This window comes from Trichogramma pretiosum, unplaced genomic scaffold (genome assembly GCF_000599845.2).
Source record: "Trichogramma pretiosum strain Unisexual culture from Peru unplaced genomic scaffold, Tpre_2.0 scaffold64, whole genome shotgun sequence".
In the NCBI taxonomy this organism is placed as follows: domain Eukaryota; kingdom Metazoa; phylum Arthropoda; class Insecta; order Hymenoptera; family Trichogrammatidae; genus Trichogramma; species Trichogramma pretiosum.
The window spans coordinates 869,837-883,599 of record NW_019641692.1 but is presented as its reverse complement, the minus strand read 5'-3'; the positions used below and the strand labels follow the sequence as shown (position 1 = coordinate 883,599).

General features: G+C 41.2%; 1 protein-coding gene across 1 annotated transcript in view; it reads left to right on the top strand.

The window, feature by feature from the left end:
* The first annotated feature begins 9,358 nt into the window (after window positions 1-9,358).
* LOC106656333 (A disintegrin and metalloproteinase with thrombospondin motifs 6-like) overlaps window positions 9,359-13,763 on the top strand; it is a 58,481-nt gene continuing 54,076 nt past the window's right edge. The window contains exon 1 of the mRNA XM_014377263.2: window positions 9,359-9,378. The gene's annotated coding sequence lies outside the window, so the exon portion shown is untranslated. The remainder of the gene's footprint in view (window positions 9,379-13,763) is intronic.

Sequence of the window (13,763 nt, the reverse complement as noted above, 5' to 3'; positions counted from 1 at the left end):
CATAACTTGGGTCGACACGTGGAATTAGGCTTGCGGTACGAAGCGCGCTCGTGACGCTCGCTCAACGATCGGTCAGAGGACAAGTAGAATAACCAAGTGGCATGAGTGCAACTGTACATCGAATCTAATTACGTTCGTCCTACGTGTAGGCGCCTCTGCAATAGGCGTATATGACTCGTCGCAACAAAGACTCGACAGCTACGGTGGACCTGAAACGTCTGATTTATTGGATATGCATGCGATGTACTTCATCGATAAAATTTATTCAATGTCGAGCGATATAATTAACAATCTCTATGATCTGACTATCTCGTCAATACCCAGACATAACACGTCTGTGCCACATGCGCACTACAGGTATAGAAATAAAAACATCATAGCTTCTATAGATCGGTCGGAAGAATTGTAACGTGTGCTTATATTGTCGACATGAAAAAGCTGCTCATCTTCTAGATGCAAACGAAGCATGCACGCTTAGTTGTGAGTCGCAACGATCACAGGAAAAAATCTTTGTCTCGGATAAGGATCTCGGTATTACGTTGTCTGCAGCATCCATCGTTTTATACATTTTATATAAACATATATCGACAGCACACGGGGTAAATATTTTTCATCGTCGATCGGCTGCAGCTCCAAGGGTAATGCATACTCATGTACGCAGCTCCGTACACGGTATAAACACAGAGACTCATTTCGCAAATGTGAATCGGTATTTCGTCATATCGATCTCGTTGCACGATGAAGATCGATCGGTTGCACATCCTCTTGCGCTATAAGTACCTCTCGAGCGCTGCAGTACTCGTTGTCTCGTTTCAATTCATCGCCTCCGCATCCTGACTCTCTTCACTTACTTCTTACTCGGGTTATAGAATAAGAAAATCGGTGTGGCAGCGAATTGTGGCTTGTTTGCCCATATGTGTTTCAAGAGCTCTGATAAACGCGTCCAACCTCGCCAGCACTATTACTAATTAAGCTATTTTGATACATTTAACAACATTTTTTATGAATTGATCGAAAATTAATGTTTCAATAAGGATTCACTTATTGTAATAATTGTTCAAAAATTGATAAGAACTCAATAAAGGTTAAAGTCAGCCTATGCCGCTAGGTGTCGTGCGCCTTTGTCTTCCAATCTGCAAGTGGTGGAGTAAAAATAATTGTATAAGTAAAAATAATTGTATAATTGTATAAGTACTGATCTTTCACATTGTATGAATGAGTTGGTTCATCCCTCATTTCAGATAAACTTCTCAAGTGTCCGCGCAAAATTGTCACGACGTTCTTGATAGATTCAAGCCAAATATTCCTCTCCAGATTTTATATGCTTTAAAATGTTTCTCAATTGAAATCCTCGTGTCTATATAACAAACCACCTTTTCGCGGCGGGATCACTTGTAATGAATATAGAGGAGGTTCCGCGTCTGCGTTTCTATATCTCTCTCAATGCTATCTGGCAGATGCGATCTATTACAGTTCGTTTGAGATGCAACTTTGTTGTACTTTTTTTTTGCTCTGTCCAATTTTGAAATAGACATTGGCTGGATACATTTATTTTGTTCTCGGACAAAAAAATGTTGATCTTATCGGCTGCATCGCTATTATAAAAAATCGCTTGAATGCCTCTTGGTCGACACGCGCGCTGTCACCATTGATTTCAATAGCAAAACTGTCACTCGTTCTCCATCTCCAGTCACGAGGGAGTGCAGCTTACTCTCGGACCGTCGACCATCAATGATGTACTTTTCTCGTGTAATGCGAATCGAATTTCTATGACTATCAGACGTCAATTTCTCGTCCGAACTCTGGCTTTTATGTTTGCAAGAGATTATATAATGTTGGTGTTGCCTTTGACATTTTTATGTAAGGTTAAGTTCAACTAAGGTCAGGCAGCGAGAGATATTTATAAATTACGCACATTTTCGCGTATAAAAGTTCATTGATTCTCGAACAAATCGATTGAAATAAACACACGTACGCACACAGGCGCACATGCGTTCGCGTCTATGTACGCGCATGGCGCATCGATACACAAACTACACTTCGCTCAACCTTGATCGATAATCGAAAAACTTGTTTTTTCGCCTTGATTATTAGCCGATACCAAAAATAATATTAGCGTCGCGAAGAATTTTAAAGCTTCTTCGAAGTCTCTCTTTCTCTCGTTGTCGAAGACACACGCGGATAATGCCGCACACACACACGGTACTTTACGACCTTTTTTTCACTTAACGACAATTAAAAAGGAGTGCAATTAAGGCTGTCGCATTGTGCAATGCAGCGCGCGCGCTATAATTTATCGCTCCCATCGAGACGTCTAGATGAGCGATAATGAAAAAAAAAACATATATAAATCGAAATTGAGCAATTGTTGAGAGGTACGCGAGTTTTTCGAAGAAACGTGCTCGATATCACGAGAGCCAAGGATACGAGTATACACATACGCGTATATATATGTACTTAATGTATACGTAACAAATAATTTCTTCGTCCGTAACGAAATTCGCAGACTTTACTCTTTTTTTTTTTATTTACAGCTCGTACGTATACTCGCTCCTGTTAATACACACACACACACTCTCTCACACACACAATTGGCAGCTGCTGTTGCTGTTGCCGAGAGAGCTCAAGCGCGGCATTAGATAATCGAAACTGTAGCAGGAATTTTACGCTCGTTGTCGTGGTGTACGTACAGGCGCCAATATAAGCGCGAGTGAGCCCGTGCGTGCGTGCGTGCGGTGCATATTATGTAAAGCGCGCGCGAAACTCGCTCACGCGCATTAGACAGCGCTATTTCGCGTGCGAGCTCACTTTTGCTCGAGCTGCTGCTGCTGCTGCTGCGTGTGTGTCTGTGCCACAGGTTCAGCCGAAGAAACGTGAAAGCTCGGGAGATAGATAGCGACCGAGAGAGAAAGAGAGCTGCAAATATTTTTCAAAGTCATCCGGTATACACATAAACACGTGGGTAAATGCCTGCGACGCAGACAATGTACTCGCTCTCTCGAGTCGGCGCGGCGTGCACTGCGCCGCACACATACCGATATAAGAATTAAAAGAGTCGCGTATCGACGCGAGCGTTCGCGGGTGCGGATGTCTACAAGCGAAAAACAATGACATTAATCTTGTGCATCGTGTGTATGCGATGTAATTCACATTACGTTACAAGTATATAGTGGCGCGAGAGAGAAAAATCTCTCTCTCTCTTTGTCGCGCCGTGGCCCTCCCCTGCGCTCAAGTGCGTTTGTAACTCTTTTAACTCAGGTTCACAGAGCGGTTCGCGGCTCAATCCTTTGCTCTCTCTCTCTTTCTCTGTCTCGATTCAACAAAAAGTTCGATCGGCCGATTACGCAACTTATCGCATGAATTCCAGTGTGTGTACACTCGCGTCGGGCTTGTGTCCGCTCGATACAATGTGCCGCTCTACGATACGATGCCGATCTACGCACGCACAACGAGCTATATAATCGATAGATACGTATATATAATCTCCCGATCAAAACTGCGCACTCCACCCGCGGTAGACGTTCGCGATACAATTTGCCGCATGCCGCATTTGCCTCGCAGCTAGTCCCATGGCAGGCACCTCCGTATAAAGCTGCGCAATTAATGGTTTCGGTTTTTTCGTAAAAACAACGTGCAGCACCATAGGCCTACTGCGCTCTTCACGATAAAGTAATCATGTATATGCTGTAGCCTACTCACAGTATGCTAAAAGAGCCTATAAGTTTGCCAAAAGTACCTCCAAATTCTGTAGTAATGGTTCGAAAGTATGTAAAACACTGAATATGAAACCGATCGAACGAAAATTCTAGCTGCTACTGTAGTGAAATGTCCTCTTAAACTGCATCAAACCATTATTGCCGTTATTTAATATTGGTGTTTTTTGGGGGTTTTGTTGAGTTGAAATATTGTAAACTCATTTTAATCCTTATTCATAGTTGTACATCTTTAAAGTGCAGAAAACAACCTTTAATTTGGTTACTTCAAAAACATTCCAAGTCACATAGAACCGGATATACAACTACATGAAGATTCACGAATAATTTAAGTATTAAATGTGTGAACCGTTGATGAACTAGATTTGATACGTGGATTTTTTATGAAACTTCATACAGCTGTATTTCCGGTTCTATGTGACTTATAATGTTTTTAAAGTAACCAAATTCAAGGTTTTTTTTTGATACTGTAGACCTGTACAACTGCCAATATGGATTAAAGTGAGTTTAATATGTTTCAAGTGAACGATCTCCCAAAAAACAGCAATATTAAATGACGGCAATAATGGTTTGATGCAGTTTAAGAGAACATTTCACTAGAGTAGCAGCTAGAATTTTCGTTCCAACGGTTTCATATTCAGTGGCTTACATTCTTTCGAACACTTACAAAAGAATTTGGAGGTATTTTTGGCAAACCTATATGCTCTTTAAGCACACTGTGTACTGGAAGAAAATTAAAAAAAATTAAGCGACATTTTTTTCGAGTAATGTCGTTTTTTCAGCACTTAAACTTTTGCGACGGCATCATATATAAAAATATAAAAATACGACTGAACTTACTTGAACTTACTTTGTAACATATTAAATATTGCATATACTCACGAATCGATAAACTGTACAAGTTGGGTTGACTGGATTACTTCAATATTACTTGGTTTTAATGTTACTACTTATTAACTTACCTGAACTGGGCAGATTCAGTTACATTGAGCATCAATAGCAAAATAAGATAAATTAAATGGGTAAATTTGGATACTTACGGTTCCACATTAAAAGATGAAACATATTCATCAGCTCAGTTGATCTGGTTACTTATGATTGTATTTTTAAGCAAAAAAAGCTAATTCTAATCATTTTCATATTGAATATTCAAAGGTCCACAAAATTACACGAAGTGGATTGCTTCACTTACTCATACCATATATTTTTTCTATAAGTAGTCAGAATCTCCGAACAGCACATTTATGAAACAATTAATGGTATTGTTTGACCTTTAATTATATCATAGTAATGAAATATGTCGTACACGTCATAAAATAAATCTATAGAATTATTATTTGTAGTAAAAACAAGTAAATTTTTGAGTTTATACATTATTTATTAAAAATCCTTATCATTTGTACATTTCTATATTTATACATTTAGATACAATTGATATTAATACATTTTAACAACTTTTATTGATTCTGTGAACACGGGTCAAATTCTCGTGCGATAATCCTACTCTCGATTTCTTAAAATAAGAAGAAATAAAACTATAGTTTGCCCACTCAACAACAGTTGTTATGCAAACTCTCGTCGAGATTCCTCAAATTTTTCGGAACTTTTCTTCAACAATCCGTACCGCTGTATTATTGACATGACCTTCAATTTGTCATGTTCTTGCAATTTCCATCCTTTCTTTTCAAGACTTTTAACGACGGCCAAAGCATCTTTTATTAGTCTTGGCCTAAAGCTATTTAAGTTTTCATCTGGCTTTGGTTTCAATTGCTCGTCGTAATGTCTTGGGAATGGAAAGATAAAGTTCCGCAGATTAGCGCCATTGTCCAAGAGTATATCGACCACAAGATGCAAGCGATTCGCCACAGCCCACTCAAGGGGTGTCCTGGCGAACTTGTCCCGAACATCGACGTGTACAGTTCGGTAAACGCTGTCACAGACTCTGAAGAAATTCATCGCATAGATATGCGCATCAGTTCCTTTTTTACAAATAATGTGCAGAGGTGTCATTCCTTCTTCATTGGTCAAATTTGGATTAGCTCCTCGTCTTAGGAGAGGTTCGATCATTGCAAAGCAGCCGTCTAGCACAGCCAAGTGTAGTGGCGTGTTACCCAACTTGTCCTGAGCATCGAGCTGCAACGTCTGCTGCATGTGATCGGAGATTCTCAGGAACGTCATCAACAAGTGATCACGGACTGCTCGTTTGGCGCGAATAATATGCAGAGGTGTCATTCCATCATTGTTAGCGACATTCGGATTGGCCCCTTTTAACAGCAGAAATTCGACCATATCTACGTTTTCATAGTGTATCGCAAAGTGCAATGCCGAGTTACCCAAATTGTCTTGGGTGTCAAGGTGTATCGTTTGCTCCATGTGATCGCAGACTCTAAAAAACGTAGTTGCCATGCTATAAGCCTCGTCGGATTTTTGGCAAATAATATGCAGAGGAGTGGCTCCATCTTCATTCACCGCGTTCGGGTCAGCCCCACTTATAAGCAACTGTTCGACCAAATTTTCAGTAGCGTAAAAGACTGCAGAGTGCAATGGTGCAGGCAATGTATTATAATAATCCAAGTGGAAAGCTCTCAGTCTCGCAGAAAGAGCCATTTTCCTCGTTTCTAAGCTTTTTGTTTTTGTGGAATCAATTAAGCTAATGATAAAAATTAAATTCCGTTGATGCTTACACTTTAGTGTCTGAACATTTACTAGCGATGTAACAGTACTGCACAAAGATCAATATCTGATTCGAAGTGAGTATTTTTATGCACTCCAACTCACCGAATGATTCAATGAGGCTTCCTCGTTGGTTTCTGGAGATGAACTGGAGTTCTAAAACACAGCGCAGTAATAGGTTGCTTCTCTACAAGCGGCCACGTCAGAAAGTGAAAGGTAATTTTTTATTCACTCCAACTGAGTCGCGCACTAGCCGATGATGCTTCCTAGTTGGCTTCTAGAGGTGAACTGGAGTTGTGACTACACAGCACAGTAATGGGTTGCTTCTCTACAAGTGGCCACGTCAGAAAGTGAAAGGTAATTTTTTATTCACTCCAACTGAGTCGCGCACTAGCCGATGATGCTTCCTAGTTGGCTTCTAGAGGTGAACTGGAGTTGTCACTACACAGAACAGTAATGGGTTGCTTCTCTACAAGCGGCCACGTCAGAAAGTGAAAGGTAATTTTTCATTCACTCCAACTGAGGTATGCTCGAGCCAATGCAGCTTTTTAGTTGGTTTCTGGAGATGAACTGGAGTTGTCACTACACAACAACGTGTGTTATGATCAAGAATGATAGAGTGGGGAAGAGTTGCCGAAATAAAAATACACGTATGTGTATATTAAATAGTATATTAATAATAAAAAAACTTAACGTAACGCAGCTAGCTGCCAAGATATACAACGTAGTTTTTACTGCCGTTCGCGGCCTATCTCGTCTCACGCAGGAGATCGTCTGAGCGTCGAGCGCTCAGCCGCAGAGTGCCAGTGCTTGGCGACATGAGGCGCTGCGCTCTATGTGTTCTCGCGTTGTACGGGCTGCCTATCTTTAGGAGTAACCGAGACAGGCCCGTGCTACGTTGAATACATAATACGTGTTACTAGTTAAATGGTCCACTTATTAAAAGTTAAGGTTCCTTATTGATAAGTGTGTTTTCGTCACCACTATCACCCCAGGTCGAGTTCGATGTTGCCGAGTTTAGATCCTGGTTGGAAAATATGCCATGCCGACTCGCTTTGACGGCAGTGTATGTGTCATCGCATTTGTATGTGAATGTGCGTATGTGCATGCGTACGTGTGTGAGAGATACTCCGTGCGTTTTACTCTTCCTGCAGCATATAAGTTGGGAAGGGCCGCGTTTAAAACTGCTGAATGACCAGTGATGATTCTCCCTGTTACAAGGAGAAATTGCACTTATTGAAAGTACAATTATTGACTGCAGAATTAATCTCATTGAGCTGGAGAAAAACTTTTTTCTCGATGTAGCCGTGTTTGAATGGGCGAGCTCATGCGACTCTTCGTCGGCTTACGTAAATTAGTCGTTGCTGGTGGAAACTGTATTTTATAATTCATAATCATTTAACCAAATGAATTCTAGTCATAATGAGCCCAAAACCGCAAACACGTCGCGCGCTGTAAATTTATCAAGGAGTATAGTTATTATGTATTACAAACGTTTTACGGCTACGCGGATAACTGAACTTTGCGTTGCACCGCAGCTCGTAATGAATGAGCGATAGATAGGCCAAGCTCGAGGTGTTGCTATATAATTCTAAAATTAAACATCGATGTAATAATATAGTCGTTCACGAGCGGTCGCATCTGCATGTAATGGCTCAATTTTTTTCTCCAGTTTCGGAAAAATTATTTCATTAACGCGCACTCCGGCGCCTGATAAAGCAAGTAATGCTACTACTATATACACACGTGAAGCACAAGCGAGAGCAGCTGCCGCACCGCCTCCAACTCCGCTAACTCCGCGTGTACTGTATAAAACGTTATAAACGTGCGGAGGCGAGGACACACTGACTGTATTATTACATATATATCCTATATAAAGGCGCGGGGGGGGGGGGGGGGNGGGGGGGGGGGGGGGGGGGGGGGACGTTACGCAAGTCTTGGAAAATTCGCGCCTGTAACTGCAATACACATACACAATGTAAGGCAGGAACGCCGCCACGTGAAAGCCGAATTTCCATAGTGTGTATAGATATATGGCTGCGAGCTGCTGCAGTTGCCAATTGCCGCGGCGTTTCAAAATAACCCGCGAGCGAGTGAGAGCACGATCTCTTCGACGCTTATGCAGCAGCTCTCGCGCGAGCTACCGTGTGCAAGGGATACATGAGTTGTTTCTTTTCTTTCAGTTTGTTGATTTTCATATTTTTTTCTCCTCTTTTTTTTTGCGAAAGTCTCTCGAGTGGCTTAAATGCCTCGCAATTATATCTCTCGGTGCGCCTTTTACGATGTCTTAAACGACCCTTTCGGATACGCCGCGCGCATGAAACGTGCACACGCTCTGATCGTTTGCTCTGTCTCTCTCTTGCTCGCGCGCCGCGCGCACTTGTTCTTTGTGCTGTGTATATACACCATATAATAGCGTCGCTTAATGAATTAATAAACGTGGCGTGTAATGCAAATGGCTTTTATTTTACTGCGCGACGATAATCGTTGTCTGTTTTTTTTCAACGCAAAGATTGTGTAGCATGGTATATCAACAGAGTCACTTGTCGAGCGATGCCGAGCTTCGCGCAGACAGACCAACGATAATAGCCCAGACTGCGCAGAGATTTTCTTTTACTGTACAAGTCTCCGTTGTATTGTCTTCGATTTACTTATTATTTAATAGTCCAATCCTGCTCTGCTGTATATGCCGAGGTTTCATGGACTTTTTTTTCGACGCTTTGTTTCGTTATGCTTAATTAATTGCAACGATTCGAAGCCGAGCGGTGACAGCCGCGCGTTCGGAGAACGATTGAAGTCGAAAGTGCCGGCGTTTTTTTTTTGCGCGCGCGCGGGCAAATAAATCCCGTTCCCGGAAATAAATCTGACAATATAATTTCAACGCAATGAGCGTCGAGTTCTTGAATTTTTTTCTTGATCCGCAAAAATCTCTTCTCTGTTACAGATTGCCTGCAGTTCTGCTGAGAAATAAAAAACTAATTTCCATCGATGCGTAAGTTACATACATTATATACTGTCGTTAAAAAAAAAAACAGTTTTTTTTTTATCGCTTCAATCCCGTTGTACGTTACATCATGCGCTTGGACATTGATACCCAGAGCCGATTATGACATTCCATCAGATATTATGTCTGCCTTTATTCTTTTCAAATGAATATTAACTATGTTTAAGTAAACTCGATATGATATAATACCATTTCGTGTCTCGTAAATTTGAGAAAAGTATCGTAAAAAAGTAGTACAAGCCGCGAAAAAAAGCATTACATCCATTGATACAATAATTCTTAAAATTTCATTAATGGTTCTGTATACATCTAAAATTAACTTATAATGAGCTCGATTTACACGGAAATATACATCATTCAGAGTTTACTTACGTGAATAATTATTTCGCACGTCGGAAACTTTTTAAACGCTTGACTCACCGCGTTTTTTTATATATCATTTTTCGCGCGTTGAAAGATCTCCGATGTACGGTAAAAATGGTATTGTATAGATGCGCCATGTAAAATTATATTCCATTACGTTGAATAAATCGATGGGACCGACTCCCCCCCTCTCGTGCGTAATGCCGTTTTGTAAATTTTGGCACGGTCACGTGAGTAAATATATACATTGAAACTTGCGCACGTTGCAAGTCTATAAGCGCGTCGTTAACGATTCCGCGCGCGTATATACTCACACACATACAAATTCACACGGCGATCGAGACGCGCAAGCTTTTATTTTTATATACGGGGGGTCTTCGGTGTCGCGCGCATTCAAGGTCGGCCGTTTATCTTTCACCTGCGCCGCGAACGAAAGTAATGACGCTCGCGTACACGCGCGTATATGGGTTCCGACCGCAGAAAAAGCCATAAATGCGTCATAAATTTGTAAAAGCAACGAGTCTCGCGTGTATATTTTATGCTATGAGTATCGTTTTAATGTAAAAAGGGCAATTAAAGACTCGTCGATAATTGTACGAAATATCGATAGGCAGACCAATTTGTATATCACCTGGATTCCGTGTACACGAGGTTGCTCGAATTTTCTGATCGCCAAGAAAAAATTGATTTCATCACGTCGCGGATACATACGCGTAATTACACGTTCGGAACGTCTTACTTACACGGGTACTTGATGATGTGCTTTAACAATGTAATATTACATTACCGTGCATTTATATTCGCAAGTCGCATAAGCCACTACTGCTGCTGCTACCACTGTCTTTTCTTAAAGCGTCGACGCGCGCGAGCTCGAGCGAATAACATGTTTTTAACTCAAAAGTCTTGTTAATCATGCGCAGGTACTATATTGTATACGTGCGCCATAACGTGTACAAAGGCTCGACTTATGTACACGCTGCACGTATGTAAATTGAACGTATTTAAATTCAACAAGAGAGAGAAAGATATGCGCCGCGTATACCGGTACGGGGCAAATTTAATTTTCTTTCGTGACAGCTGCTCTCTCTCTCTCTCGCTCTTTTTCTCTCGCCAACGCAGTCACTTCCCATTACCATTGCCGAGGCGCCTTTTATGCATACCCTCACCTCGAGCTTTGTAGCTCTGACTTTTGAAAAATGACTGGAAAGCTCATTCGAAAGCAATCGTCTATGCGCACGTGCGTATACGTATAAATGTCTGCGACCCCCAAACAACGTAAATAAAGGAGCAAAAAGAGAGGAAAAAGAAGAGTCGCGAAGAGGCACCTGCCAATCTGGAACCATCTCGATCGAGACTTCTGTCGAGCTCCTTCGCTCGTATGATAATAATAAATTGGATATACAGGCAAATGTGTAGAAATGTTGTGCGGGAGATGCAGCTATAGTTTTTATTAAAATGAATGCGGTTTAAATAAAATTTAATTATTTTTTCTCGAATCGTCGCATTAAATTTTATCCAAATTCTTAAAATTTGAATCAAATCTTATGTATTTTTAAAATATCGAAAGAAAAAACTTCCTCTATTTTTATATTAATTCTCATATTGTTCATCAGTCAAATTAAATTTGTGAATTCAAAAAAAATTATCACTCATTCTTGTAATTGGAAATGAATCGTGTTTAGTAGCATTCATTACTAAAAACAGAATCGATTGCCTTAATCAATTAGTTAATTAAGAATAGTACATTAATATTACTCACAAAATGTCAAGAAGATATTGTACATTTTGCGAGTTTTTCGGAAACCGTTACAAAAACTTAGCCGATCTTTTAATTTTTGATGAGAAAATAGACGTGGAAATTCTTCACAGCGCAAAACTCAATAAAATCAGGAGTAATCAACTCAATTTAATAAAAACTACTTGACTTGCCACTAGCAGATTTACAGATGAAGATGCTCGCCATCTAGCGGTGCAGGCTGACATGAATAATTATAAAATTTGCATGAAGTTTTTAAACAATTTCAATCGATATATGAAAATTTATATCAAGTCTTTTTGGTTTTGTTATTCCGTAACAATAATTTATGTGATTCTTTTTCATGTATTCTTTGTGCAGTCTGTGTAAAATAATGAATCGATATTGATCAATGGATTTTCAACGAATATTTTAAATGAAAGTACCTTAAATAAAGTTCAATATTAGTTACTTTAATTTTGATATCTGATTTTTCATCGAGTCGGCATCGCACTTTTTTAACAGTGTACAGTGTACACGCATAAACTGAGATGCGCCGAGATCCACCGCAACATGCATATAATGCTGTCAGCTGACGAGAAAAAGGCGTATACGCGAAGGAGAGAATTGATACGTATCGTGCGATCCTTGGCGTGTGCGGTGCAACAGGCCGCGATCTCGCACTTGGCCTTGCCGGGGATGGCTGCGGCGGCGGCTGCTGCTGCTGCTACAGCGCGAGATGAAGTTTTTCCTGCTCAGCTCCTATGCACACACACAGACACAACGTGAGCCGATCGCGCAACAAACTTCCAAACTCTTTTACTATGTGTATGTTTTTTCTTGCTCTGCTATCCCGTCAGTTTCATTTTGTGAACTGCATCGCATATCGCGAAGATATACAGGCCAAGGCTGCCGTCCCTAGTGTGTTATACATTACAGAAGGCGCGAAGTGCACCGATGCGCTAAAAAGCACATATAGCTACATCCATGCCAGCCGCGTGCCTCGTCTTTATTTTGATTTTCGTTGCTGCCAGCAGTACTTACGGATTTCGATCTACTCGCGATATCCCGACAGCGAGGGTTTCTTCTTTCTCTCCGTTTTCTGCGAAGGTCGAGCCTCTCTCTCGTTTTCTTTTCCTCTTTTTTCTTTCACGACGTCCAGTGCGCGCACGTGGGGGGCTCGTCGTCGTCGTGGTCGTCGTATCGGAACGAGCCGTTAGCATTGTGCTCGCGTGTGTATACACAAAACGCGTACGTGAAGGGAATATTTTTCCTCTCGTTGCTGTCGGTACGGCTGTTATTGTGTATGTGTGTATATTCTCGTTAGTGCAAATGCTTGTTTTATTTATACAAAGGCGCGCGCGCGCGCGTGCACCGCACCCATCAAACCGACGACTCGAGAAAAGTCGCAGTATGTACGTGCGTTTCTTCGATTGCAATGTGTCGTCGATGTCTCTCGGCTCGACGCTTCCCTTAATTCCTGCGTTTATATGTATTATTATAGAAATCTCTTCATTAAACGTAAATTGAGGTTTTTGAGTAATTTCGTCGTTGCGTTTCTGCTCGATACTTTTCTACAGTAGAAACAATTACGTCGATTCCACATCGTCCACGTAGGGCACAATTACAATCCTGCGACGCAATGTAATTTTGATTCATTACCGAGAAGTCTCGTTCGCCTCGTAATCGCGATCTACGCAGTTTCCTGAAAACGTATAAAATCAAAGCTAATTATTTTCTCCTATTCATATAATAATAAACTTTTTGCCAACAACGTATGGCTCCGCATAATACGCACGTATGTGTACCAAAATGCTACACGTTTCCAAAGTTCAGGTGGTCGCCCGCACGAGAGCTGCACCACTGCTCGTTAGCCGGTGTATGCGTGTCACGCTTTGCTTGCCGATATATATATATATGGGTGCACGCAAACGACTTACATATAATATATGCTATAAAACGCTCGCGAGTGAAATTGTCGCTGTCGCTGCACTGCGTACAGCAGGTACACATGCACACAGACAGATACAGACGCGCATAATATGCGTATGTTGTATGCGCACGATTCTTCGCGCTCGTCCGACGAAGTAAGTAGATGATTGCGCGACACTTATGCCCGAGTGTACGGCATACACAGACACATATACGCACACATAATGCAAAAAAAAGGAGAGCAGAGAACGACGATGCGGGTCAAGGTTGAAGCGAGAGCTTTATGTATATAAGTACGTACGTATGTACGTACTCATAATTACGTACGTATGTACGTACATCA